The following is a 26,047-nucleotide window of genomic DNA, read 5'->3' as shown; positions in this document are numbered from 1 at the left end:
ACATTGTCAGAATGAATCCAATAGGCCAAGAAGAAGACGATACGCTGTCATGCAGGAATGCAGGAATGCAAGTCTGGTTCAATACTCATATTCACTGGTGTTATTCACATTAGAAGGCTAAAAAAAAAGAGAGAGAGAGAGAGAGAAGCTTTGGTTATGTCCATCAGTACTAAAAAAGAATTTTATAATATTCAACATTCATTTCTAATTTTTTTTAAAAAGCTTTTAATAAACAAAGTATACTGGAGAGGGATTCAAGATGGTGGTATCGGAAGATGCTAAGCTCACATCTTCCTATGGACACAGCAAAGTTACACTTACATACAGAACAATTCTCCCTTAAAAAAAAAAACCCTGAAAACTAGTAAAACAACTCTTCTGTAACAAAGGACAAAAAGCCCACATCAAGATGGGTAGGAGAAGCAGAGGGACCCAATCCCAGTGCAGAGACTCATAATGGGAGGAATATCACAAACACAGAGCCTCTCTCTGAGGAGTGAGGGGTTTGAGCCCCACATCGGGTACCGTAACCCTTGGGACATTCATAGGAAAGACAAAACCCCCCAAAACATTTGGTTTTGAAAACCAATGCATCTAGGAGACCCAAAAGACTGTAGAAAACTGAGATTTTGCTCTTAGAGTGGTAGTGCACAGACTCACTTACTCTGAGTCCCAGAAAAAAGACATACTTTAAAAGGTTTAAAAAGACATGCTGGCCCTGGCCAGTTCGTTCACTGGTAGGGTGTTGGCCTGGTGTGTGGAAGTCCCGGGTTTGATTCCCAGCCAGGGCACACAGGAGAAGTGCCCATCTGCTTCTTCACCCTTTCCCTTCTCCTTTCTCTCTGTCTCAATCTTTCCCTCCCACAGCCGAGGCTCCATTGAATCAGAGTTGGCCCGAGCACTGAGGATGGCTCCATGGCCTCTGTCTCAGATGCTAGAATGGTTGTGGCTACAACAGAGTGACACCCTAGATGGGCAGAGCATTGCCCCTTGGTGGGCTTGCCAGGTGGATCTTGGTCAGGCGCATGTGGAGTCTGTCTCTCTGCCTCCCTGCTTCTCACTTCAGAAAAATACAATAACTAACTAACGAAAGAAGGAAAGAAGGAAGGAAGGAAGGAAGGAAGGAAGGAAGGAAGGAAGGAAGGAAGGAAGGAAGGAAGGAAGGAAGGAAGGGAGGAAGGAAGGAAGAAGGAAAGAAAGAAAGAAAGAAAGAAAGAAAGAAAGAAAGAAAGAAAGAAAGAAAGAAAGGAAGGAAGAAAGAAAGAGAAGAAAGAAAACCAGAGACCCAAGGTCGCTGGCTTGAGCAAGCAGTTACTTGGTTTGCTGTAGTCCCCTGGTAAAGGCACATATGAGAAAGCAATCAATGAACAGCTAAAGTGTCACAACAAAAAGCTGATGATTGATGCTTCTCATCTCTCTCCATTCCTGTCTGTCTGTCCCTATCTATCCCTCTCTCTGACTCTGTCTCTGTAAAAAAAAAAAAGAACAAAATGTGAGTAGGCATCCAAATCAAAGAGAAAGAAGTACACTTCTTTGCAGATAACATAGAAAACCCTAAAGACTCCAATCAGAAAACTGTGATAACTAATAAATTAATCCAGAAAATTTTTCAGGATTTCAGGATTAAAATTAAAATCAATATAAAGAAATCTGTGGTATTTCTATACACTAATATAATAAATATCAGAAAGAGAAATGAAAAAAACAATTCTATTTACAAATGCATCAAAAAGAAAAAAATATATACCTAGGAATTCATTTAACCAAGGTGGTACACAGAAATTATGTGATATGACATTATATGATATGACATTAATGAAATATCATATGATTTCAATTATATGTGGAACCTAATGAACAAAATAAACTACCAAAGAAAATAGAAATAGACTCACAGATACAGAGAACAGACTGACAGCCGTCAGAGGGTAGGGGGCTTGGGAAGTGGGTGAAAAAGGTGAAGGGATGAACCAAAGGGGAAAAAAGCTTATAGACACAGACAACAGTATGGTGATTACGAGAGGCTAAGGGGTGGGGGAGGTAGAGGAGGGTAAAGGAGGGATAAATAGTGATGGAAGGACACGACTAGGGGTAGTGAACACACAATGCAATCTACAGATGATATAGTATAAAATTGTACACCTGAAACCTATGTAATTCTGTTAGCTAATGTCACCCCAAAAATTCAATTTAAGAAGACTTGATAAAAAAAATTGAAGAAGACACAAATAAATGGAAAGATATTCATGCTCGTGCATTGGAAAAATTAATATTGTTAAAATGTCCATACTACTCAAGCAATCTACAGATTCAGTTGCAACCCCTATCAAATGCATTGGCATTGTACACAGAAATAGAACAAACAGTCCTAAAATTTGTATGTATCCACAAAATACCCTGAATAGCCAAAACAATCTTGACAAAGAACAGAACTGGAAGTATCACATTCTCTTTTATTTCAAACTATACTACAAAACTACAATAATCTAAACAGTATGGTATTGGCATAAAAATATATACACAGAATAATGGAACAGAATATAGAGTCCAGAAATAAACCTACACATACATATGGATAATTAATTTATGACTGAGGAGCCAAGAACACACAATGGGTAAAGGATAGTCTTTTCAATAAATGGGGGTGGAAATATTGGACAGCCGTGAGTAAAAGAATACACAGTAATACAGTCATAGTAGTGAACTTCAACCCCCCCCATTGCTGTCAATGGGTATAGACTATCCAGATAGAAAATCAACAAGGAAATAGAGGCCTAACAGGACACATTAGGCCATATAGATTTAATTGCTATTTTTAGAGCATTTTACCCTGTAGGGAAAACAGCTGTGGTTAGGCTTGCTCACTTGTTTTTCAGCTGCAAGCACTTTCCATGATTAGTGTCTGAGCACATGATAAAAAACCATGTGTGTTTGTAGCCTATATAAGGCTATGGGTACTTTCCCCAGAAGGGTTTTTTCTGATTACTCTCCTGCCACCATAAGGGTCTAATTTTCCCCTGTTCACATGCCCACTGACACAAGAAGCAGTTTTCCCTTGCCTATTCTCTCACTGGTCTCTGCAAGAATCTAATAAACAGGGATGACCCTATTGCTTTCGAATCAGTGGATCTTCTGCAGTCTGCCCAAATGAATACATTGTGAATCTTCCTGGCCTCAACCATTGGCATTTCCCTCCCCAAAGCAGCAGAATATACACTCTTTTCAAGTACACAGAGTATTTTCTAGGATAGACTACATGTTAGGCCACAAAACAAGTTTCAATAAATTTAAGAAGACTGAAATCATTTCAAGCATCTTCTCTGGTCACAATGGTAGAAAATTAAAAATTAATTACAAGCAGAAAATGGAAAAACACAAACATAGGCTGGCAAAATAACATGCTACTAAACAATGAATGCGTTACAATAAGATCAAAGAAGAACTCAAAAAGATACCATGAGACAAAAAAAAAAAAAAAATGACCTAAAATTTATGGGACACAGTCAAAGCAGTTCTAAGAAGAAAATTTATAGCAATATAAACCTATCTCAAGAAACAATAGCCTGACCGGGCGGTGGCACAGTGGATAGAGCATCAGACTGGGATGCTGAGGACCCAGGTTCCAGACCCCAAGGTTGCCAGCTTGAGCACAGGCTCATCTGGTTTGAGCAAAGCTCACCAGTTTAGACCCAAGGTCACTGGCTTGAGCAAGGGGTTACTCAGTCTGCTGAAGGCCCACGGTCAAGACACATATGGGAAAACAATCAATGAACAACAAAAAACTGATGATTGATGCTTCTCATCTCTCTCTGTTCCTGTCTGTCTGTCCCCATCTATCCCTCTCTCTGACTCTGTCTCTGTAAAAAAAAAAAGAAACAAGAAATATATCAAATAAACAAACTATCCTTCCACCTAAAGGAATAGAAAAAGAAAAGCAAACAAAGCTGAAAGTGAGTAGAAGGAAGGAAATAATAAAGACCAGAGAGAAAATAAATAAAAGATTCTATATTTAAAAATATAAAATATCTATACAATTAATAGCTGATTCTTTTTAAAAATAAGCGGCCTGACCTGTGGAGTTGCAGGGAATAAAGCATCAACCCGGAAGGCTGAGGTTGCTGGATTGAAACCCTGGGCTTGCCGGGTCAAGGCACATATGGGAGTCAATGCTTCCTGCTCTGCCCCTCCCCTCCTTTGCTCTCTCTGTCATCTCTCTAAAATGATTAAATTTTTTTAAAAAATCTTAAAAATAAACAAAAATGATATACTTTTAACCAGACATAAAAGGAAAGGGAGGCTAAATAAATAAAATCAGAAATAAAAGATGAAAGAAATAAATTTCTAGAAAACATACACTCTCCTAATGCTGAATCATGAAGAAACAGAGAATCTGAACAGAATAATTACTGCCATTGAATTTGAACTAGTAATAAAATAAAATAAAAACTCCCAAGAAACAAAAGTCCTGGACCAGATGTTTTCACAAGTGAATTTTACCAAATATTCAAAGAAAAATGAACACTTAGCCTTCTCAAACTATTTCAAAAAATTATAGAAGAAGGAGGGCTCACAAGCTCATTTTATAAACCCAATATTACCCTGATTCCAAAAGCAGACATTGACATTACCAAAAAAGAAAAATACAGGCCAATAACCTTGATGAACACAGACATAAAAATCCTCAACAAAGGATTAGCAGACTGAATTCAGCAATACATTAAGAAAATCATACACCATGATCAAGTAGGATTTATTCCTGGGATTCAAGTCTGGTTCAATAACCACAAAGCAATTAGTGTGATCCATCACCTGAACAAAAAGAGAATAAAAATCATGTGATTACATCAATAGATGCAGAAAAATATTTGACAGAATTGAACATCCATTTATAATAAAAACGCTCAGCTATGTAGGAATACGGGGGCATAACTCAGCTGTTGGTGGAATAGTATATTGGTGCGGTCAATATGGAAAATAGCATGGAAGTTCCTCAAAAAGTTAAAAATAAAACTAACATATGATCTAGCAATTCCACTTCCGGGTATTTATCCGAAGAAAGCCAAAACACCAATTAGAAAAGATATATGTGCCCTGGCCGGTTGGCTCAGTGGTAGAGCGTTGGCCTGGCATGCAGGAGTCCTGGGTTCGATTCCCGGCCAGGGCACACAAGAGAAGCGCCCATCTGCTTCTCCACCCCTCCTTTCTGTCTCTCTCTTCCCCTCCCGCAGCCAAGGCTCCATTGGAGCAAAGATGGCCTGGGCGCTGGGGATGGCTTTGTGGCCTCTACCTCAGGCACTAAACTGGCTCTGGTTGCAACAGAGCGATGCCCCGGATGGGCAGAGCATCGCCCCCTGGTGGGCATGCCCGGTGGATCCCAGTCGGGCACATGTGGGAGTCTATCTGACTGCCTCCCCATTTCCAGCTTCAGAAAAATGCAAAAAAAAAAAAAGAAAAGATATATGCATTTCTATATTTATTGCAGCGATATTTACTACAGCCAAGATATGAAAGCAACCTAAGTGTCCAGCAATATATATTGGATGAAGAAGATGTGGTACATATATACAATGAAATATTACTCAGCCATAAAAAGAATAAAATTGTGCCATTTGTAACAATACAAATGAGACTAGAGGCTATTGAGCTAAATAAAATAAGTCTGGCCTGACCTGTGGTGGCGCAGTGGATAAAGCGTCGACCTGGAAATGCTGAGGTCGCCGGTTCGAAACCCTGGGCCTGCTTGGTCAAGGCACATATGGGAGTTGATGCTTCCAGCTCCTCCCCCCTTCTCTGTCTGTCTGTCTGTCTGTCTCTCTCTCCCCCCCCTCCTTTCTAAAATGAATAAATAAAAAATTAAAAAAAAATAACAATTAAAAAAAATAAAATAAAATAAGTCTGGCAGAAAAAGACAAATACTGTATGATTTCACTTATATGTGGAATCTAAAAAAACAAAATAAACAAACAAACAAAACAAAACTCATAGATAAAGAGACCTTTTTACGGTTGCCAGATGGGAGGGAGGTTGGAGGCATGGGTAAAAAAGGAAAAGGGATTGGGATGTTCAAATTGCCAGTTATGAAAATATTCACAAGGATGTAAAATAAAATACAGCATAGTGAAAATATTATAATAACTATAAATGGTATCAGATGGGGGATCACTTCCTAAATTCTGTAAATGTCTAATCACTATGTTGTACACCTGAAAGTCATATAATATTGCATAGCAACTGTAATTATAATATTAAAATTTTTTTTTAAAGTAGCAAAGATATTTTTTTATAATGAAAGACACGTGAGTTTTATTGGGAAGTTCTTTAGGAAAGGATTCTCTTGTTCTCCAAGGCAGAGCTGCATCCAGTTTCCCTGATAACCCTTTTACTCTTTCCTTATTTCTCTTCAACATTTCTGATGGGTTTTGTCCATGTTGGTAACATTTGTATTTCCATGGCCTGGAGGGATTTCTGCCACCAAGCAAACGTTGGATAAATAATGAGTGAATTAATAATAGAAACAAATCAAAGATGCTCACGCTCAATGTTATTATTCAATGTTGTCCTGGGGGTTATACATGTGGTAAAAAGTTTGGAAAAGACAAGATATAAATATTGGGAATAGATAAGATATAAATATTGGAAAGAAAAAACTAAAAGTACAAGTCCTTGCAACTGATATAAATATCTACTTAGAAAATTAAAGAAGAGAATTCAGATGACATTGATATAATATTAATATAAAAATGCATCATGGTTTCCAAAGATCTGGTATAAAAATGTTACCAGACACAAGGGTCACACAACTTAAAATGGTTGAAAGCAAAAAAAGTTTTTCCTTGTTTTCCCTCATTAAGTAGACAGCCTTGCAATGGTTCTGTCTTCAGCACAGAGAGCTCCAGGGCCTCCCAGACACCAAAAATATCTCTTTGTTGTCCTATCCATCGGAGTATCTGCCTGTCTCTGTCTACTCCATTCTCCATGTAGGAGTTTTATAAGTCTCAGGGAGAATAGCCACTGGCAGCCCTAGATGTACAATTCCTGCATAGAAAGTACTTCTATCTTGTCATATTCACACATTTTTCCAGAGAGAATTGTTGGGGGTCCACTTTGGTTTGCATTCCAACTACTGGGTTAGTTACCCACCAAGCCACAGGTTGTCATTAGTATTCTAGCCAGGTCATGTGACTATATCTCAGTCAGGAGTCCCCAAACTTTCTATACAGGGAGCCAGTTCACTGTCCCTCGGACCGTTGGAGGGCTGCCACATACAGTGCTCCTCTCACTGACCACCAATGAAAGAGGTGCCCCTTCCGGAAGTGCAGCGGGGGGCGGATAAATGGCCTCAGGGGGCCGTAGTTTGGGGATGTCTGAGTGTGGGGCAGGTCAGAGGAAGGTGGAGATTGGTAGGTTCATCAGAACCACATGAACTGGTGGAAAAGTTCCTCAGGCAAGACGTTCTGTTACTTCCAAAAAAAGAGAGGCAGCAAGCAGTCAGAAAAGGCAAAACCCAGAGGTACAACAGCTACAATCTACCCCTTGGCTGCTCAGAAGAGAAACATATACTTCCCACTACACATAAAATCCCCAACTGTTCCCGGTTTAAATTATACTTTCCTCTCCCACATAAACCCAAAATACACTCCTCTCTCCAAAGGGAGGCAATCCACAGTCACATCATGGGCGAGAGCTCCTCTCCTGGCTCCCACAATTCATGGATGGCTATTCCTATTTGGATATAAGATACCAAGTTTGCCTGGCTGGTAGACGCTGCTTCTGTTTATGGTGGCAACTGCGCATGGCCTCCTGGGTTCCCCTATGATTTGTCTCCCATTTCTCCTGCACCGCCATCATCATCTGAGCGCTTTCAAAAGGCCACTCCACTGCTCCAGCCTGAGGCAAAACTTCGAGGGCCTCTCCTCTTGACTCATCTTGGGTGTGGGGAGGAGCTCCTGCCAATTACTCAGAACCTGGTTTTGGCATCTAGACACCTCAGCAAGGGAGAAAGATGCTTTCCCTCAGGTCAACGTGTCTCCTTACTGGTCCCTCTCTCCCCCTTTACAGCTAGGGTGAGCTGCATGGGAGCCGCCTCGATGCAGACCAACTAAATTGATGAGAACTTGGAGTCAGCCACTGGTGGAGGAGATCACTGGTCAGGTGCTCGGGGAGTTATCATGCCTCTGGTCTCCAGAGAACCACCCCTGGTGGCAAATCCTGAGTTGAATCCATAGCAATAATTCCTCACTGAGCTGTGCATTTGTGTGACCTGAATTGATGATGGAAAAAGACAATTTTTTTTAAAAAAATCAGATTTTATATATATATATACACATATATGTGTGCATATTTATAGATGTTCTATATAGAGATTTATAGCTCTTTTATATAGAGATAAATAGAGAAAGAATATATGTACATTACAGTGCTTCAAATGAAAAGCATTAGAAAAAAATGCTTAGGCAAAGATTCACTAAAAAAATTTGTAAAGATATAAATGAAAAGAATGTAAACAATTGGGTAACACAGTCACATATATTTACAATGGGATCCACACATAGGAGTCAAGTGCACACACACTGCAACACAGAAGAAGCTTGAAAACAGTATGCTGGGCAAAGAAATCCCATCACAGAGGCCTGAAAATTGTGTGAAATGAATTCCATTTATAAGAAATGTCCAAAATAGTGAATCCATGGAGACAGAAAGTACATTGCTGGTTTCTCGGGACTGGGAGAAAGGAAGAATGGGGAGTGATTGCTGATAGACACAGTTTCTCTTTTTGGTGTGACAGAATGTTCTGGGGGTGGATATTGGTGATGGTTGCAAAAAGACACTTATTGTATACTTGTAAAGGTGGATTTTGTAATATCTGAATTCTATATCAATATAAGTGCATGTGAGGTGGGAGTGTGATACAGTAGAGCTAGCTGTCCTCAAATGGGTCAAAGGTTCACCTGGAGACAAAGAAGCTGACTTTGTCTCAGATAGAAAACATCTTTGGATGATCTCCTCTGTACTAGGGAAATAGAGTACCAGCATTATCTGATTGCTTAAATATCCAGCAAAATTTCAATAAATTTGTCACTGATTTCCCAGACCAAGCCCTTCCCGCCATCATAAGCTTCATAGTTGATTGTTCAAGTATTCAGCCAGTATTCTGGATCTCTGTCCGGATCGTCTCCATTCAGGATTCCGGCCCCTTGAGTGCCAAGGCACCAGGGGCCTAGAAAGTGTCCAGTCCTACATCATCATTTGCCCACACTGGCATCTACCAGGCTGTCTCCAGGCCTTGGTCCCAGATGGCTCTGCATCTTGCTCATCCCACCTCCAGTATCCACAGTATCCAGCCCCTCTCACCATGTTCTTGCTTCCATAGGTACTGGGACCTATTTCTGAAAACCCCCTTCTCTGCCATTCTGGAATGATGCTGTCTTCCGGGGAATGGTACAGAGATGGTCATCTCTCTGGATCCTTCAAATCTTCTGTGACTTCTATCATTCCTGCTCCCACAACTCAACCCAGATGATGGTGACAAGCATGGCTCTTCTTCTCAGTGATACAGGAACATCTCACTTAATTTCTTCCCCTTCCTGTGGTAAACAGTGTGTGTGTGTGTGTGTGTGTGTGTGTGTGTGTGTGTGTGTGAAATGCATTTTATCCCCATATGCTCACTGCCTGCCATGTGACTTTGGCACCCCTCCCATCAAAAGGGAGTAGTATCCTTGAGCCAGGGCGCGGTTGTGTGATCTGGTTTGGCCAAGGGGACACTTGAAGACATTATGCAAAGAGACTGGACAGCAATTATTCCTCAAGCTGTCCTGAGCCCACCATACAAATAAGATAGGCTAGTCTCTTTGAGGATGAGCATGGCCCCAGGCATCCCAGGCTTCTGGAGAAAGGCCAGATGTGTACGTGAGGCTGTTGTAGATGATCCAGTATCCCAACTGAACCAACAAAGACCAGAAGAACCATTCAGACAAACCACAGATTAATGAGAAATAAGCAGTGCTCAGTTATGATCTAGTCTGTTATGCAGCAAAAGCTAACTGATACACACCCATTGTAGCCTCTCCAGGCCTGGAAAACGATTTCCTCCAGGGAAAGAGTAACTGTCTCTGGATCATCATGTGCTCTTTCAAATCTATCAAGAATCTTTGAGAGCCTCTTGGCTTTTGATAAACTGTATACTAGACTCCTAGAATGAAAAAGACAAGATTAATTCTTGTTTACCTGCTGTAACTTTCTTCTATGCAGGGACAAATGCCTCATAGTTGAGGGAAGAGCTGCAGGTCAAAGAAGAATTAGGGTGAACTAAGAAATAATTATTAACACATCAAGATATTATTTCATCACATAGTGGTTGAGTTCTTACTAGAGTCCAGATGCCTTGTTGGGTACTAAGGACATAATAAAGAGCAAAATAGACCAAGACCCATGGATCTTGTAGTCTGCCCTAAAACACATATATCAACCAAATTATCATACAAACTATGATTTATTCATCCATTCACTCATTAACATTCATCTACTCAGCCAGACCAGGTGGTGGCGCAGTGGACAGAGCATCAGACGGGGATGCAGAGGACCCAAGTTCAAAACCCTGAGGTCGCCGGCTTGAGCCCAGGCTCATCCAGCCTGAGTGCGGGCACACCAACTTGAGTATGGGATCAGAGACATGACCCCATGGTCTCTGGCTTGAGGAGGGGGTCACTTGCTCTGCTGTAGCCCCCACCCCCACCCCGTTAAGGCTCATATGAGAAAGCAATCAATGAACAACTAAGGTGCTGCTATAAAGAATTGATGCTTCTCATCTCTCTCCCTTCCAGTTTGTCAGTCTGTCCCTATCTGTCCCTCTCTCTGACTCTCTCTGTCTCTGGCAAAAAGAAAAATTTATCTACTCAAATGACAAGCATTTACTGAGTATGTGTGGTGTGTTCCAGGAACTGTAGGAGGCATGGTGCCCATAGCGGTGAAAACAGAAATGAATCAACTGCCCAAAAGGCAGGTGTGTGGTGTGAGGAGCAGGAGTGACAGGGACCAGAGAAACCTTTCCTGAGCAGGTGTGGTTGAAGCTTAAGCCCAAAGAATGAGACACAGTTAACTGGGTAAAGACATGGGGGTTGAGTTTGGAGGAGGGGAGGGAGAACATTCTAGACAGAAGACATAGCAAGTGCTGGGGCATAGCCATGGCAAGGAGGACCTGAAAGAAGGACAGAGTATCTATTAACACAGAATGTGGGGAAGTCCAGGCAGGGGGCTGAAGGTGTAGGACCAACTTGAATGATATTCTCAGACCCCAGGGGACTCAGGATGCTCTGAAGAGGACCTGGCCCAGGTGGCTAGTGCTCTCGCATAAGGCTATCCACCTGGCCCCAATCCACCTGGCCCAGGTGTTGAAGGTACCCTGTCAGCAGCCATCTTTCCCACTCCTGACTCTCATTCTTCTAGGGCATCCTGTCCTGTAGCTCCCATACCCCTATGCCTTCTATGTGGGGACAGTAATCCTGACATCCCCAAGACAGGGACTCCCTACTAATCTGTATGGCTAAGGGTCTGGCATGGTCTAAGTGGTGGCTCCAAGATGGCCATGTAGGGATTTGGGGCTGGAACCTGGGGCAACTTGAAGAACAATGTTGATGGCCCTGGCCGGTTGGCTCAGCGTTAGAGCGTCGGCCTGGCATGCAGGAGTCCCGGGTTCAATTCCCGGCCAGGGTACACAGGAGAAGCACCCATCTGCTTCTCCACCCCTCCCCCTCTCCTTCCTCTCTGTCTCTCTCTTCCCCTCCCGCAGCCAAGGCTCCATTGGAGCAAAGATGGCCCAGACACTGAGGACGGCTCTGTGGCCTCTGCCTCAGGTGCTAGAATGGCTCTGGATGCAACAGAGCGACGCCCCAGAGGGGCAGAGCATCGCCCCCTGGTGGGCATGCCTGGTGGATCCCGGTCAGGCGCATGCGGGAGTCTGTCTGACTGCCTCCCTGTTTCCTGCTTCGGAGAAAAAAAAAAAAAAAAGAACAATGTTGATTCCAGTGTCTAAAGAGCCCAAGCTGCCTTCGCTACTGCCGAGCAATGGACCAGCCTGTGCTACGCTTTGGGGATAACTGGGGAAGAATGCAGGTTCGGCACCTGCGGACACTGGTAAGGCAGCTGCTGTCAGGGCTGCGCTCACACGTGTAAACAGTTAGCTGGCAAACAGTAACCACTCAGGAAATCTGTGATGCTGCTACTATAAATATTTATTGTTATGACTCTCAGGGACCCAGGGGGAACATGGAGTTTCCCTGAGAGTTTGGACAGTCACTGAAGTTGCAAATTCTAAAAGATCAACACAGGCACAAGCACAAGGCTCCTCGAGAGACAGAGAATGCATCCAAAGTGCCCAGCTGAGCACAGGCCAAGGGTCAAGGAAGGAATTCCTGTCCCCAGTTCATCAATCACAGACCAGAGAGGTCCAGAACAGACCTCTGTCAGGGTCCAAATCTGAGGGATGGAGGAGGGGTGCGGCCCAGGCCAGTCGGAGCAGGCAAGGCAGCAGGGCAGGAGGGCCATGTGGACCTGTGACACCATGTCTCCATCTGCGGTGCAGGTCAGGGGACCGGGGCAGGGCTGTGAGGAAAACACGCAGGAGGCCATGTGGTTCCCAGCAGAGGTTCCATCAGGCTCAAAACCGGGAGTCACCTCCCGCAGAGCAGGGCTAGGGCATGGCAACCACGTGGTTTCAGAATTGGGGTGCTTCGCAGGGACCAGATATTATTCAGTCATTTATCTCCCCAATAGCTAAGAAGCTCCCATCATGTAACAAACACAGGTCAAATGCTTACCTTCTGCAGCGGCCACGAGATGTGCTCCCAGACCTCCTCCTTGAAGGATGTGCTGCCCCAGCTGCGGGGGGCTGTCAGCAGGTTTTCTCAGTGTCACCCCAGCGTCAGCTGTCACCACACAGGCCTACTATCTCTGGGTCCATATCCTGTCACTGCCTCACACAGATGCGGCAAGGCCTCCCCATCTCCTGACTCGGGACGGCTCCGGAGGCCACTCTGGCTCCAGGCCCTGAGTTGTTCAGCGTTCCCCTCCGCCCGCTCCTGCTTCCTCTCTCCCTGCAGTGGGCCTGGGCCAGAGCTTCCCGAGGAGTCTGCTGTGTGCTCCCCAGGGGAACCTACTGGCTGCACCTCCACAGGGCGAACCACTAGTGAGCAAGGCCAGTGAAACACCAGATGAAAGACAGCTTCTCACACCGAGGGCTATGAAGGATAGGACCCCAGCACTGGGGGCTGAGGGGTGAGGAGGCGCAGCCCAGGGCAGCCCAGGGAGACTTCCTCAAGGAGAAGACACTTCAGTGGAGACCCAGAGGTTGTACAGCCGTCAGCTGCTGCGAAAGCCAGGAGAGAGCATCTGGGGAGAAGAGCAGCAAAGCCCAAAGCCCCAATTGACAAGGTGCAGCAGGCCAGACATCAGTCCTGGGAACAAAGCAGTCAGGGTGCTTGCCCAGCAACGGGAAGGGTGCCTGCGGGGTTATTCGGAGGGAACCTAGAAGACACCTGGACGGGTGGGTACCCGAAGAGAGCTTGCTTGCGGGCTGCAGACCGGGCCCGGGAAGGCTCGGCCCCGCCCACTGAAGCACTGAACTGCCCGCATCCTCCTGCCTGAGTTTGGGTTGGCCCGGGCCGTGGGGCTGGCAGGCAGCTGTCCCCTCAGCTCACCCTCGGGAGAGCCAGGAGGCCCTCTGGCTGCCCCGATTCTGCTGTGGACGTGCAGGCTCAGTTTCCCAGGAGACAGCTGGGCGCAGCTGCTCTAAAATCACCCAGTCAGCCCTTTCACCGGCAGAAATCCTCCGCTTCAGGCATTTGCATCCAAAGCAATCCACAACCTACTTCCTGCCGAGGAGGATTTAATCTGCCTGAACTGGGGATGTGGGGCCGGAACAATTAATTAAAAGTCCCAAGGAGAAGTCAGCTCTCATTAAATCTTGCATGAGGCTGGGGGAAGCGGCGCTAGGTGAGAACTCCTCTTGTTACTGTACTTTCTCCCTAGCCAAGCATTTTCTCGTCTATTATCTCCATCGATCCCGCTCGTGGTTCTGAGAGTGGGAGATTATTATCTCCGTTTCGCAAGTGCAGAAATGGAGACTCGGGTTAAACTGTGTGTCAGGACCTTCCAGCTCCAAAGCAGCGGGGCTGAAAGTCACACCCAGCAAGGCCAAGTCCTCTCTGCTCCCACCACACTGGGGGCCCGCACATCTCTCTCCGGTCTCCTGGGCGAAGGAATAGCTGCCCTGGAATGACATTAAGGAGACTCCCACCAGCTCTGTCCCAGGGCTGCGGAGCCTCATGCCAGGTCAGGGTGGCCCAGAAAGGGTTCAGTGAAGGCACCTTTGACCCTGAGGTGCTAGAGGGTGTGTGAATCACCCCTCACTGAAGTAGAATTTGGGATTTCCTCAGAGAAAAACAATTGCCTGAACACACTGGGGTCCCACCTGTGCAGATATGCCCTGCAAGACCTCCTGTTCCATCAGCTCTTGGGGCAAGTGACAGTGATTCAGGTTTTTGCAGTTAGCTTAACCAGCAGATAAGGCGGCAGTGATGGTCAGCAGCTTCCCAGAGAAGGTCAGGAAAGGTGCTGCCTGTCTGAGCCCCCAGGCACAGTCCAGTTCCCTGAGGTCACCGTGTTGGCTGGAAGCCCAGCCAGCCCTGGTGCGGAGATGTGTGGAGAGACCCTGAGACCACAGAGAGAGCCTCCTGCTGCTCCAGTTCCTGCGTCCAGCTCCTGCGTTTCCATCTGACAGCCACCACCTGAGAGACCTTGAGCCAGAGCTGCCCACTGGACACTGACCACAAGAGATAATAAACCCTTGCTGTCTTAAACCGCTGAGTTTTGGAGTGTGTTTTCATCCATCAATAGTAACCAGAACGCCACCATCAAGAGAGAGGGACAAAAAAAAAAGAGAGAGAGAGAGGACAGGTAAACAAGGAAAATGTGATTCCAGAGTGAAACAGGAGCAAATACTGGGCACGAACAGACAGAGCAGACAAAAAGGAGGGACATCGGGGGGCCCTGGGGCTGTAAAGGAGGAGCAGGCTTCTGCCAGAGTCTTCCAGGTGAAGGTGTGGGGTGTGCAAAGGCCCAGAGGCAGGAAAGGCCTGTCTTGCTGTATTTTCAATGAATAGCTGGTGTCACAGGGGTGAGTTTGGAACACAGGTTCCGACCTAGGAGCTGGCCTGTGGTGCACGGCGCTGATGGCACTGAGGAGACTGGAAGTGTCGTCAGAATGAGGTCACGCCCACATTTTGAACTGACTATTCTGACCACTGTGTGAAGAACAAAGAAGAAACCAAAGGTACTGGGAAGTTTTCTGCAGCCCTCACCTAGACACAAGGGGAGGTTTTCAGTAACTTCCAGCATCATGTTGGCCTAACTGTGCTGCGAGTGATCATTGAGAACAGGTCAGAGGAAGCTATGAGTAAGCAAAGCCATGGCAGGCAGAGCCTCTGCATGGTACAACTCCCAGGCTCCTGCCTCTCATATGGTAACCAGGTGTCTCTCAAGCTGTTGTGGGGAGAATAGTAGAGGTGATACAGCAAAAGGGGTGGAAAACAAGACATGGGCTGGGACCCAAGTCTATTAAAGGGCCTTAGGGAGCTGTACCTCAGATCTGCTGGGCTTCCCACAGCAACCTGTGGGGCAGGGGTCCACATCCCCTGTCCCCTGGTGCACTGAAGAAGAGCAGAGCACTGAGGGCAGTCCCTGGACCCTTCCTCAGTGCCATGAGTAGAATGATGGTTGGGGACTGTCAGAGAGGTGATGGTGGGTGACCACCATGACACCAGCATCCTTCTGTCACTTTCAGTGCAGGTGGTTCATATGGGATGCCCCACAGCTCTACTGTACCTTCAGGAGTGGGTGCATGGTCCGGGAGTAATGACCCTAACTGGGCCAATAAGAATCGGCTCTGGGACTTTGGTAAGACCTATTGAGAAGAAGGCACGTTCTTTCTGGCGGGTTGACCACCCAGTGAAATGCAAACAAGTTGATGAGGACTGTTTTCTACTGCTCTTTAGAGTTGTTATGGACTGAATGCTTGTGTCCCCCAAGATTCATGTGTTGAGATCCTAACCCCCCAAGTAAGGTAAGATTTGGGGGAAATAATTAGGGGATCAGAGCGGAGTCCTCAGGATGGGATTAGTGCCCAGATAAGACATGAAAGCTTGCTTCTCTCTCTGCTTTCTGCCATGTGAGGCTACAAGGAGAAGGTAGCCATCTTCAAAGCAAGAAGCAGGCAGCCTTTGACCAGACATCAGATCTGTCAGCACCCTGATCTTGGACATTCGCACCTCTAGAGCTGTGAGATATAAAGAGTTGTTGTTTAAGCTAACCACTCTATGGTATTTGTGTTATAGCAGCCCAACGTAAGAAAGAAGTGTTTTTCTGAACAGTGCAGAGGAAAGCAGAGAAACAAAGAAAAGAAAGCGGATAGTATCCTTGGAGCATCTGACCTGAAGACCTGAAGACTACAATAGACGTTTTAGTTTTATGAACCAATAAATTCCTTTTCTTGCTTAAATCACTGTGTCAGTTTCTATTACTTGCAAATAAAAGAAGAAAAGAGCAATTATACATTTAATAAGATGGAAGGAAAATCTTTATTTCCAGAATTTCTCTTGGGGATGGCAATGTCTCTATTTGGAAGAAATAGTTTTAAAAGCATTGGTTCTTAAGAATCCAATGGGGCATAATTGTGGAGGAAAATGCTTTACGGGAGAAAAAGGGAGAGGAACGGTTCCCTCCCCAAAGCTACACAACTCAGTTACTGACACCTCCTGAGTCTTCCCAGACATCTATACTCTGGCCGCAGGGCACAAGCTCCACAGGGCGTGGCTACAGGAAGTTCAGAAGGCGGAGCTTATCCTTTCCCCCAGACTGATGACATATGGAGGGGCGTGCGCCACCCAAGAAAAGTGGAGTTGGCAGTCTGGGAGAGGGACTCAGCACGGGAATCCAGATGACTGTCTTCAGCTCTCTCCCCACAGGCACAAACCCCAGTCTCTTCACATGCTTTTAGTTTGCTCCCAGGGAGAGTAGCCTGAAGGAGACTTTTGTGTGCTGGCCCTTTCAAAGGGTGCCTATGTCTTTAGCAGACTCCTGTCTCTTGCTGGCAGACAGAATCCCCATTGATTTTCACTTCTTCATAGCTCTGGTGCTCTGGGCTGGGGGGTGAGGGGGCTGACTTGGGATTGATACCGCAGGCTTCTTAGGGGGAACCTTTGCAGCTGAGATATCCTTCCAGAACCTCAGCTACTGTCTATGGAAGTGAGTCATCCCTCTTTGCACCTCCACCCTTCCTACTATTCTGGATGTGGCTTCTTCTGTAAATCCTTGATTATAAGACTTATTTTCAGCTAGTCATCAGTTGGTTGTTCAGGTTGATTGCTCTATATTTTAGTTGTAATTTCTGTTTGGTCCTGGGAGGAGGTGAGTGTAACATCTACCTATTCTGACAGCATCTTGGATTAATTACGGTATTTTTTTCCTTTTCTCCCCAGTCACTGCTCCTAGGTAGGTACCAACTATTTTGTTTCATAAGTGTCTTTGGATAGTTCTTAACCCTTATAAAATATTTAGTATTGTTTTGGGTTTATACACAAAATATTTTCTAATCATTATGTTTTAAAATATGTCCATGTAGTTGTATGCATATCAACTTTGTTGCTTCTAGCAGCTGTATGGTACCTCTCTGGCAGCATTTCTCACAGTTTCCTTCAACAGTCCCCTAGTAGTAACTACCAATGATGCCTCCAACTCTGTGATTCTGCAATGAATGCTTGATGAACCTTCTTGCAGTCTTTCTCTGGATTCCCGCTCAAATTTCTTAAGGCCTTGCAGCGGAAATGTGCTTGCTGCGTTACTTAATTTTCACTAAATGCTGTCGGATTGGTCTTCAGACTGCACCCGTTTTCACTCCCAATGCCTGGGTCTTCCAGATTCCCTGCATCTCTGCCAACGCAGGATGTTTTCCGACTTCTAAATTTCTGCCTGGGATGGGGCAATTGTTTGAATGTGTGTTTTCTGATTATGAATGAAGTTAAATATCTCTCCATGAGTTCCCTAATCAGATCCCTTACCCTTTTACCGTTAGGTTGATTATTTTGTTGTTAGTTTATAGGCATCCCTTGCATATTCTTGGGTCTTATCTATTCCTCAGTCTATTGCTTGTCTCTCTCTTTGACTAAATGTCTTTATCGAATAAAAATTCTTCATTTGGACAGAGTCATATCCACCTATTTTCTACTTTATGATTTATGCTTCTCTGTCATACTTAGAACTCTTCCTTCATCCTGAGGTCACAAATATATTCTCTTACATTGTTTTATCTATTAAGCTTTGTAGTTTTATCTTTCATATTCAGGTTCACTTTAGTAAATGATCAATGTATACTTTGAAGCTGAAGTTTCCTTTTGTGTATAGTCAAAGGTAGAGAGAGACTCAGCTTTATTTTGCCATATATGATATAACGAGTCAATTCCCCCACTACTATCTCCAGTACTATGTTAAATAGAAGTGCTTGGGCAGGTCTCCTTAACTGATTCCTTTGTTAAATTTTTTCTAGTTTTATTGACAAATAATGGATATACATCACTATATAAGTTTAAGGTATACAGCATGATGGTTTGATTTATTGATACATATATTGTGAAATAATTACAATAGGTTACACTAACATCCCTCTCTCATATAGATATTATAAAAAGAAAAGAAAGGGAAAAAAGGCAAAGACTTTCTTCCTTATAATGAGAACTCTCAGGATTTACTCTCTTCACAACTTTCCTGTGTACCACACAGCAGTGTTACCTACAGTCATCCTGTTGTACATTAGATCCCTGGTACTTACTTGTTTTATAACTGCATGTGTGCTTTTTGATCACCTTCCTCCAGCTTCCCCTCCCCCAAACCTTCTGCCCCTGGTCACCACAAGTCTGATCTCTTTTTTCTGTAAGTTTGCTTTTTAGTTTTTGTTTGTTTTTTTACAGAATCCACATATAAGTGCTTAATTAAAATTTGATCTTAAGGAGAATACATTGAACATGTTTGTGTATAACAAATGATGACCTGTGGGTTTGGGGGTACAGCTTTATCAGGTTGATGAAGTTCCCATCTGTTTCTACTTTTCTTGAAGTTTTTATTATGCATAAATGGGTAGTGGACATTAATAAATGACATTTCTGTGTCTACTGAGATAACTGTGTGACGTTCCCCTTAGGCTATTAATGAGGGATTTCACTGATAGATCTAATATATAGTAAATGATCCCTCTGTTCTTTGAATAAATCCTATTAAGTATGTTACTGTTTTAAAGTGAATTGTTCATTGAAGTGTAACTTGCATCCAGAAAGGAGATGGAATGATAAGTGAGACATAATAATTGTGGAATCATCCTCTTGGCCAAGAAACAGAATATGGCCATCCACCCCTCCACAGACCTTACCCTAGAATGTAGCCATTGTCCTGTTCTAACAACCCTGATTAGTTTCTATACTTTAAAATTTTATATAAATGGAACAAAAGGATAGGTTACATTTTAGAATATGATGTTGGGTTCTATTAGCAAATATCAGATATAGAATCTTTGCATCAATATTCATAAGTGACACGGCTCTGTCATTTTCTTTTCTTGCCCTGTTCTTATCCAGTTTTGGAACCAATATTATTCTTGCTCTGTAAAATGACTAAAAAGCTTTCCCTCTTTTCTTATTTTCTGGAACAACTTGCCTATTATTGGGCAACTCTGTCGCTTGAAATTTTGGTTGAATTCACTTGTAAAAAATGATTTTGGCCTGAGGTTTTTGGGAAGTACTATTTCAGCTTTAATACATGGTTGATTTTGTAAATTTTCCTATGTCCTCAAAAACAATACATTTTCTCTTTGTTGGGTGGAAAGTTTCATACATAAATATATGTAAGTGTCTATTTACTTATGTTTGTTATTTGATTTATTCATGTTGTGTGAGAGCTGTTAAAATCTTTACTACAGTTTTTGAGTTAGCAGTATTTCTCTGTAGTTCTTTTTGTTGTTATGTTATGTATTTTAAGGCTGTGTTTTAGGTGAACATATACTCATTATTAGTATTATACAATCTCACTTCTTTGTGTTTCTTCTTGCTCCAATTTTGGCACTTTATCTTTTGCCATAAATTTATCGATTTTGTCCGTGTTCTTTTTAATAAAATTAAAGGTCTTTCTTGTCCCTTATTAAGTTTTTACCTTGAATCCTGTTTTCTCTTTCTTCTTATATTAAAGTTGCTGTGCTGACTTCCTTTTATTATTTATTTGCCTATTTTGGTTGTTTCTCCTTCCCTTTTATTTCCATATCTTTTAGTGTGTCTCCAGCATAATCCATATAACTGAGTTCTTTTTTCTTTTTTTCTTCTTTTCCAAGTAAGAGTAATGAAAATAGAGAGACACACCCACATGTGCCCGACTGGGATCCACGCAGCAACCACCATCTGGGGCCAATGCTCTGCCTATTTGGGGCCATGCTTGCAATAGAGCTATTTTTAGTGCCTGAGGCAGAGGCTCCACAGAATCATCCTCAGCGCCCAGACTGATGTGCTGGAATTAATAGAACCATGGCTGCGGGATGGGGAAACGGGGAGGGGAGGGGGAGAATGGCTGGAGAAGCAGATGGTTGCTTCCCCTGAGTGCCCTGACCAGGAATCAAACCCAAGACATCCACACGTCAGGTTGATGCTCTACCACTGAGCCAACCAGCCAGGATACTGAGTTCTTTTTTACGAAATCCTTCTTGGCCTTGTGTATGAAAATCCCAGGTTCAATCCCCAGTCAGGGCACACACGAGAAGCAATCATTTGCTTCTCTCCCCTTCCCTCTCCTCCTTCTCTCCCACTTCCTCTCATAGCCATTGGCCCTGGGCACTGAGGATAGCTCAGCTGGTCCAAGTGCATCAACCTCAGATGCTAAAAATAGCTCAGTTGATTCATCAGCCCCAGACAGCGTTGCCAGGTGGATCCCGGTCAGGCCACATGCAGGAGTCTGTCTCACTATCTCCCTTCTTCTCACTTAAAAAAAAATCCCTTTTGTTTTGAAACATTTACCCCATTTACATTGACTTCAAGCTCTGTTATATTAAGACCTTTTTCTGAAATTCTTTTTTTTTGTTTTCTATTGATTGTATTTTTGCTATTTTAAAATTTTTGCTGTATTTCAAAAGACAGATCATATTTTCTACTGTTGATTTGAAAGTTGAAAATCCCATTTAAATTTTCTAGTGCTTACCCCTAACACATTTAGACTTTCACTAACGAGTGTTTTTCCCTGTACACAAAGTAGCTTGCTCTTCCAGAGGGAAAGATAAACTCCCAAGGGGAAAAAGGCAGTGCCCTTGGAGTGAGGAGATGAAAGTCCATGGACCAAGGTGACAGCCAATGATTCCTTGTCTGCTGAACGTGTTTGGTATTCCCCTTCCTCTGACTCAGGCTGGTGTTCGTTACTCACCGCGGTCAACAGAACATGGCAAGAAAGACATTCTGGGCCCGGTCATGAGAAAACTTAGAGTTTTCCCTGGGTCTTCTGGAATTCTGGTGCTTCACTCCCCTTGGGTCTTCGCTGTCCTGCAGTGAGAAGGCAAGCCACATGCGGTGGGTCCGTGAGGGCACTATGACTAGCTTTCCAGATGGCCTGCTATCCAACAGCCAGTGCTAACTGCTAGCATGTAAGCGAGAGACTTTGGATGTCCAGTTCAGTCTTCTGCAGCCCCGGCCGCCATCTGTGTTCAATTGTACAAGGGACCCAGTGAGAGCCGTTCAGCTGAGTTCAGTCAGCTCACAGAGCCATGAGAACTAGCAGTAAACCATTATTTTAAGGTGCTGAGATTTAAGATGGTCTGTTAGACAGCATTAGGTAACAGCACAAGTACCATTGAAAATCACCCTTTAAACTTAACACATAGTCTGCCTGGCCAGTGGTGGTACAGTGGATAGAGCATTGACCTGGGATATGGGGGTCTTCAGTTCAAAACCTTGAGGTCATTAGCTAGAGCAGGGGCTCATCGGCTTGAGTGCAGGCTTGCCAGCTTGAACACAAGGTCACAGGCTTGAGTCCAAGGTCACTCGCTCGGCTTGAGCCCCCCCCCCCCAAGGCACGTATGAGAAGCAATCAACAAACAAAGTGAACTTAACTATGAGTTGGTGCTTCTCATCTCTCTCTTCCTACCCACCCCTGCCTCTCTCTCTCTCTCTCTCTTTAAAAATAAAATAAAACAAACTTAACACATACTCTTTCTATTATAATGACCTTGTGTTCACGTGTAAAGAGAGGAGGGGCAGGGTAAATGTTATCTGCCTCGCTCTGTGGCCATGGTCAGTGCTGCCGTTTTTCACTCTCCCCTCTGGGTGATGGGGTTGTCAACAGACCCTGCAGGGCATGCCAGGGAGGGAAAAGAGCACAGGGAAAGGCGTCCCCCTCTCCTAACCCATTCCCTCAGTGCCCACAATGCCTGTCTCTTCTCCAGTCTGGATTGCCATCCTTCCCCTCACTCTCCCCCACACACACACTCACATACCACATACTTCACATACTCATACACATCTACTCAACCACACATTCTCACTCACACTCACATATACACACCAGAACTCAACCACTTTCTGTCTCATCGTTTCATGCCAGCTTCTCAAATCCGTCCAATTCCTTTTCTCTTCTGTGGCATCACTAGTGCTGGGTTTTGGGCAGGGAGCCCACAGTCTGTTTTTGATGTCTCGTTTGCACTGAATTTATGGACACTCCTTTCAGTTCAGTTGATCTCTTTGTGTCCAGGAATCTAGGATGTTTCTTTACTTTTTTACATTTTCCTTTATGTAAAGGTTGATCATTCATTTCGTGTGGGTCTTGTTACAATTAGTACTAATGATTTTTTAGTTTTTATTTATTCTGTGAATGGGATACATTTACTAACCACTACACCCAAATATTTTCTAATTGGTCATTGCTGTTAAGTTGAAATTATGTTGTCTGGCCATGTCCTAAACTCTTTGGCAACTTTATCATTTGCAAACAATGACAGCTTAATTTTTTCTTTCTGAGACTCTTCTTTCTTGTTCTTACTGCAGAGTGTCTTAAGACCCTGCTTGGGGCATCCCAGCCAGCACAGCCCCAAAGCAAAGGGTCAGATCTCATGGGTACTCTAGGTACGGAATTCCCTGGACTCTTAGGGGTAGTTGGGGGAGAGGTGGACGTGGGCATCCTTATTTTGTTCTTCACTCTGATAGAAATGCTTCTCAAGTTTCATTGTTAAGTATCAAGATTGCTAAAAGTTTCTACTAGACCAGGGGTCAGGAAACTTTTTGGCTGAGAGAGCCATGAACGCCACATATTTTAAAATGTAATTCCATGAGAGCCATACAATGATCTGTATACGTTACGCATTATTTAATAAAAATTTGGTGTTGTCCTGGAGGACAGCTGTGATTGGCACCAGCCACACGCAACCATGAACATGAGCAGTAGGAAATGAATGGATTGTAATACATGAGAATGTTTTATATATTTAACGTTATTATTATTTTTATTAAAAATTTGTCTGCGAGCCAGATGCGGCTATCAAAAGAGCCACATCTGGCTCGTGAGCCATAGGTTCCTGACCCCTGTACTAGACAATCTTTATTATTAGGGAATTTTCTTTCGGTACCTAGCTTACCAATTCTTTCACAAGTCAGAAACCAATGTCAAATTTTATCAAATGCTCTCTTGGGTTATCCATATAAGTTTTCTGTTTTAATCTGTTAATGTAGTGGATAATATTACATTTATAATGTTAAATTGTCCATTAATGCCTCAATTACAGATAATTTGATCATGAACTGTTAATCTTTTGTTTATATTGTGACTATAATTTATTTATATTTTACTTTGGTTTTTGGAAATTTTTTAATGTGTGATAATGGAAACTGAGGGTCCTTAAAATTTTTGGTTAAATTTAGTTTTAAATTCTAACTCTAGAAACCATATCCCTCCTTCTCTCTTTCTCTAACCTTCGGGGATGTAACCTTTCTTCCCATAATCAGCAACCCCCAATGATCAGCAAACCTTCAAGGACCTGACTAATGGTCAGATGGTCCAGATCTCTGGCAGGCTGAAAAATAACATCTTTCTTTTGTTTTTAATTTTACTCATTTTAGTGAGGATGAGGGGGGAGAGAGAGAAAGAGAGAGAAAGAGAGAAGCAGGAAACCTCAATTCCCATATGTGTCCTGACCAGGCAAACACTGGGTTTCGAACCGGCGACCTCAGTATTCCAGGTAGACATTTTATCTACTGCTCCACCCACAGGTCAGGCTGAAAATAACATCTTAACCTAAGTTATGTTTCATATCTTGAGCCCTAAGGTGGAATGATCACTTGGCTAGGTTCCCATAAGCCTGAACAAAAGGATACTAGAGCAGACCTCAGAGCTGTCCTCAAGACCTGAAGAAATGATTTATTACTCCTACCTCACCTTCAACCAACCAGCTACAGCACACTCTCAAACCTCTAACCCACAGTGTGTCATGATTTTGTCCTACATGCTCTGTACCCTACACACCACCAGGAAGTCAGTTTATTTAGGGCAAAAGGCCCCTGTCTCCATATTGGCCAATTCAATTTTAAACTATTTTCTCTTTTCATAGTGCAAACTCCTGCCTGTGCATTTCTTTGGACTAGTGAGCACAGGCAGGTGGATCCAAAGAAAAGCACTGGGGTTCTGTTAACAATATGGGTTTATATATTTCTATTTTTAAAATATCCTTGCCTTGTTCTCTGAGGAGGGGGTAGGGTTTTCCATCTTCCTTGGTGGTTTCAAGTCTATATATATAACTGGAAAAATAATTTTAATTTTCTTTTATAAACAACTACTGAGTTTAAAAGGTAAATCAAAACAAACAAAAATTACTTAAAAATAAACAATAAGAACATGATATATCAAAATTTATGAGCTATTGATAAATCAAAACGTATATTTACTTGAAAACAAAAAATCGTACTTGGAAACAGAACTGGCTGGTAATAACTAAGTTAAATAAGAGTTCTTTAAGACGTGTTAAAGTTGAAGTCATTATTTTAGCTCCAGGAATGAATATATAAATATACAGTATATGTAAAATTTTAAAACAGGACTGAAAAATAATACTCTAATCTCTTCATAGATATTAACTTTAAGTAGGAGAACGAAGGTGGAGAGAATGAGAGTAATTACAAAGAAAAACCTTTTTATGTTTGAGTCTAAAAGTTTCTGTTTTAATTGACTTCTTTACAAAGGAGAATATATTTTTATATTGCCTTTGCTTTTAAAACCAAGTTAAAAAACTTTAAAAGATCATGCCAGCCACATTTCCAAACACAGTGCTGATTAAGCTGGAAATTAACAAGAAGATAGCATTTTGCAAATCTGTCTGGCTGGAAATTTAGCATTGTTTGCAATAGCCAAGATCTGGAAACAGCCTGTGTCTGTCAGTGGATGAGTGGATTAAAAAGCTGTGGTACATATACACAGTGGAATACTACACAGCTGTGAAAAAGAAGAAAATCTTACCTTTTGCGATGGTATGGATGGACCTGGAGATTATTATGCTAAGTGAAATAAGCCAGGCAGAGAAAGACAAATATCATACGATCTCACTTATATGTGAAATCTAATGAACAATGTGAACTGAGGAACAGAATAGAGGCAGAGGCGGGGTCGCAAGGAGCAGAGGGACAGCTGTCAGAGGGAAAGGGGATGAGGGGACGGGATCAGAGAAGGTGAAGGGGTTAATGAAATTATATATACATAACACATAGATACAGATAACAGGACAGGAAATCCCAGAGGGAAGGGGGGAGGGAGTTAGGAGGAGGGGAGCAATGGAGGTGTAATGTGGAACACGAGGGGGGGGGGTGAGGGCATTATATTGAGTGGGACTCAATATAATGAATTATATTGAATCCATGTTAACACAATAAATTAAAATTAATAAAACAACCAAATCTAAATAATGTGAATTAAACAATAAATTTGAACTAAATTATCAATT

The sequence above is a fragment of the Saccopteryx bilineata genome, chromosome 11 (genome assembly GCF_036850765.1).
Source record: "Saccopteryx bilineata isolate mSacBil1 chromosome 11, mSacBil1_pri_phased_curated, whole genome shotgun sequence".
NCBI classification, from domain to species: Eukaryota; Metazoa; Chordata; class Mammalia; order Chiroptera; family Emballonuridae; genus Saccopteryx; species Saccopteryx bilineata.
This window is presented reverse-complemented; position numbering follows the sequence as displayed.